Raw genomic sequence first — 4459 nt, 5'->3', positions numbered from 1 at the left:
TCGGGCACATCTGTGGAAGATTTGAAATACATTTTATTGACCATTTGTACATTTCTGTGCTGATGAAAAGTGATATAGCAATTATGGTACAATATGACACATTCTTCTAACATAACATAGCATTACCACATTACCCAGCAATTCCATTGCTCATTGCATAACCAAAGGAACTGAAAAGAAAAAAACTAATAGCTCATATGCCAATAATAGCAGCAAAGTTCATAATAGTCAGAAGCTGGAATTTCCTGGAGAGTCTATCAGATAAACAGGTTTACAAAATATGAGGTATGCATTAATGGATTATGACATCCACAAAAATGCTGCAATTAATATATGTCTGTCACGGATGGACACAAAAATTAATCTACTATTTATGGGAAACATTGACTAAACCATTTTATAAGAGAAAATGGAAGATTAAAATTTCTGGGGCAGGTCATTGGGGTGATTATTACTTAATGATTGTGTGGATTTCATCAGTATCAAAAAGATAGTTCTCATATAGAGGTAATGGTGTGGATATAATTAATGTCACTGAATTTTATACGTGCCTAGTAAGCATGAAGCCTTGCGTTCATCCCCAGCACATCCAAAAAATGCTAAATCTTCTTTCTGTTACCTACCTTGAATGTTAGGTGCTTTTCTAATGTTTTGATTGTATTCCTCAGAAGATCTCTGGTGGATCTCTGATGTTTAGTCATGCTTTACAGATAATCCATTATTTTAATATTAAATTTGAATTTTTAAGGAAACCTCATTATTAAAATGAGGGCAATGCCTGGAGATCTAAGTCAAGAGGCTAAAACAGGAAGACTCTTACACAGTCTAGGCTGCATAGAGAGGTCATGTCTAAATTTCCATGGTAGCTGCTGAAACTGGAGGGACAATTATTTGTAAGTAATAGCAAGTGATAGATAAGTGAGAGATAAGTTTCTGATCACATTATATTTTGGTCATGTCAGCTTGTATTTAATATTTACATGAATTTTTAAATTTTTCCCTTTTCCCTTACTCTCAGCATGTCATTTTGAAACTTTATACTATGTTCTCTTTTGCTACTTTTAAAAAGAAACATAGTTTTCCTTTGTATCATATTAAACATAGTTTTTGATTTTTTTCTATATTATACAACTACTATTATTTACTTTTGAAAATGTTAGGGAAATGAACCCGAAGACATGTATTCAAATGTTTTTTTTTTTTCATGCGTTTGTTTCTAACACATTTATAAGATGATTTCGTTGTTGCTTTGTATGTCCCTCCCCCACAGTATAACTCCTGCTTTCACTGTATTTGATATCGGTATAATTTGTGGAGGGGAAGGGGAAAAACAAATCGTTTAAATAGGGATACAGGTGGAACTATTGAAACAATGAGATGTACAAGTCGTTATGTCGAAAAAGGAATTTTACAACTTTGGTGCAGGGGAAGGGGGGTAGCGGGGAGGATTGGGTGGGGGAGTGGGGGAGGATTGGTAGGGGAAGCAAAAGAGGAGACTACAATGCTTGATAAGAAATATACTCATTATCTTGCCCATGTAATTGTAACCACTCTGTACAGTTTGTTCACAATAAAAAATAAAAATTTTTAAAAATGAAAATTTTTATGTTTTTTTCTGCATGTAAGGACTGGCCACTGTCTCAGAGATTTTTCTCAGTTCTGCCAATTGAGCCACAGATAAACTTCCAGCTTCATTCTTTTGAAAAGTTTCATGCGAAGCCCAGCACAACTAAGGAGGCTGAAATCTGATCTTGGTCTGAAGCCAGTTTGAGCAGCAAAGTCTGAAATTCTTATCTCCAATTAATCACCAAAAAGCTGTGGGTAGTAGAACTCTATCTAGCCTCGTGTAAAACAGGGCAAATTCAAGCCCTAGTATTGTAATTACATTAACAAGTCTCATGGACTTTCTTGCTTGGGTTGGATTTGAACTACAACCCTTAGATTTCAGCCTCCTGGATAGTTAGGATTTAAAGGCATGAGCAATCAACCGCAGACATTTAAATTTTTTTTTTCCGTCATTCGTGGGTCTTAAATTCTGGGTTAGGTGCTGTCTCTGTGCTCTTCAGCTCAAGGCAAACAGTCTACCACATGAGCCATAGAACCACTTACAGTTTTCTGGTGCTTTATTAGAGATAAGAGTCTCACAGAATTTCCTGCCTGGGCTGGCTTAGAACTGTGATCCTCAGATCTCAGCCTCCTGAGTAGCTAGGATTACAGGCATGAGCCACTGGTGCTCATCTTATTTTAATATTTTTAACCAGCTCTTTCTTGCCTTCAAACTCAGTACTTTTTTATTTTGTCCAGTAGACCTGATCTTTGGGCCACATTGCTGTTGCTTAGTTATTTTGAAAGGGGGTAGGGGTTGAACACACTGTCTTTGTGTTCTTCAAGTTAAGGCAAATGCTCTACAGTCAGTTTATCTGGTGGTTAATTGGAGTACAAGAGTCTCATGAGCTTTCCTGACCAGGCTGGATTTGAACCATGGTCTTTATATCTCAGCCTCCTGAGATTACAGTGTAGAGCCAGCAGTGCCCTTCTGTTTCTTATCTTTTTGACTCAAGGACGATGTTTTACAAATTCAACCACAGCTTCACTTCTAGCTTTTTTTTGTTTATATGACATAAGTTTCTAATGTACTTTTCTGGGTAGTCTGGCTTCAAACCGTGATCCTCAGGTTTCAGCTTCCTGAGGTGCTCCGATTACACACATGAACCACAAACCCACTGGTCATTTAAAAATATTAATATGTTTTTTCCACTTTATCTTGTTAAAATTTTCCTTGTTATTTTTTTTTTTTTGGGTCCAGTCGTGGGCCTGAACTCTGGGCCTGGGCGCTGTCCCTCAGCTCTTCAGCTCAAGGCTAGCACTCTACCATTTGAGCCACAGTGCCACTTCCGGCTTTTTTCTTTTTGCTTATGTGGTGCTGAGGAATCGAACCCAGAGCCTCATGCATGCAAGGCAAGCGCTCTACCACTGAGCCACCTTCCCAGCCCTCCTTGGTTATTTTTAACTTTTGTATATGTTCTAGTCCTGGGACTATATATCAGGGCCTGGATACAATGCCAGAGCGTTTTTTCTTCAATACTAGTGGCTTTGCACATAAGCCAAAATATAGCTTGTGGCAATACTTGTTTTGTCTTTGTGCTTGAACTAAAGCCTTGGGTGCTGTACTAGAATGTGACTGCCCAGTTTGCATCTTGGGCCACAGCTCAACTCCAGGTTTTTTTTAACTCTTGGTAGTTAATAGGAGATGATTCTTATGCAAAGCCCAGCATGAATCAGTTGGCTGGAATCTGAGGATCACGGTTCAAAGCCAACCATGGCAGGAAATCCCATGAGACTCTTAGCTCCAATTAATCACTGAAAAACTGGGAGTGGTAAAGCTCTATCCTTGAACAAAACAGCATAAATTCAAGCCAAACATAACACACAGATGCACACACAGAGAAAGCCTCATGGACTTTCTTGCATGGGGTAGCTTTGAACAATGATTCTCAGATTTCAGCCTGTCTTCATCCTCTCTCCTTTGAAAATTTTATGGGTCCTGTGGCTTGACCTCTGACTCTGGGGCCTATATCATAGTTTTACACTCAAGATTGGTGCTTTACCACCTCAGCCATAGCTCAAGTCTTTGTGCTGTGTAGCTGGGGATAAGAATCTCAAGCATGTTCTTTCCTAGACTAACTTGACTCTGCAATTGTCAGTTGTCCAGCCTCTTGTGTAAAAAGGATTACACATATAACCATCAACATTTGGGTCATTTTAAAACATTAATATGTGCTTGCCTCCACCTGTTTTTCTTTTTTTTTCTTTTTTACTTGTTCTGGGAGTGGAAATTGAAGCTTAGATGTTGTCTAAGGGCATATATGGGACCAACCATAACATTTGGCTTTTGTGGGGAGGTTAATTGGAGAGAAAAGAATCATGTATAGCTAAGCCAGATTCAGGAGGCTAAAAATTGAGGAGAGTCCATGACACTCTTTTCTCCAATGAACCACTAAAATCTGAGAGTTGTAGATTATTGAGCAAAATAGTGCAAGTTCAAGCACCAGGATTGGCACACACACACACACACACACACACACACACACACACACACACACACACACACATGTCTTATGAACACCTATACTTGAGCTGAGCTTTAAACAGTATCCTCAAATTTTAGCCTAAGGAGCTAGAATTACAAATATGAGTTCCCAATGAAACTTCTGTTACTTGGTCTTTCTTGTCTTCCTCTACACTTTTTTCATTTACTTCATTGTTTTTGTTTGTGTTGGTCCTGGAGCTCGAACTCATGCAAGTATTGGCCTGACTCAGGAGGCTGAAATTTGGCCATCATGGTTTGAAAGGAGCCTGGGCAGGAAAATCAATGAAATTCTTATCTCCAATCAATCAACACAAACCTATCCCCAGAGTGGCCACCACAAACAAAACAGTCTCCTGGAATTTCTTGATT

The sequence above is a fragment of the Dipodomys merriami genome, unplaced genomic scaffold (assembly GCF_024711535.1).
Source record: "Dipodomys merriami isolate MVZ:Mamm:240054 unplaced genomic scaffold, mDipMer1.0.p SCAF_671, whole genome shotgun sequence".
Lineage (NCBI taxonomy): Eukaryota > Metazoa > Chordata > Mammalia > Rodentia > Heteromyidae > Dipodomys > Dipodomys merriami.
This window is presented reverse-complemented; position numbering follows the sequence as displayed.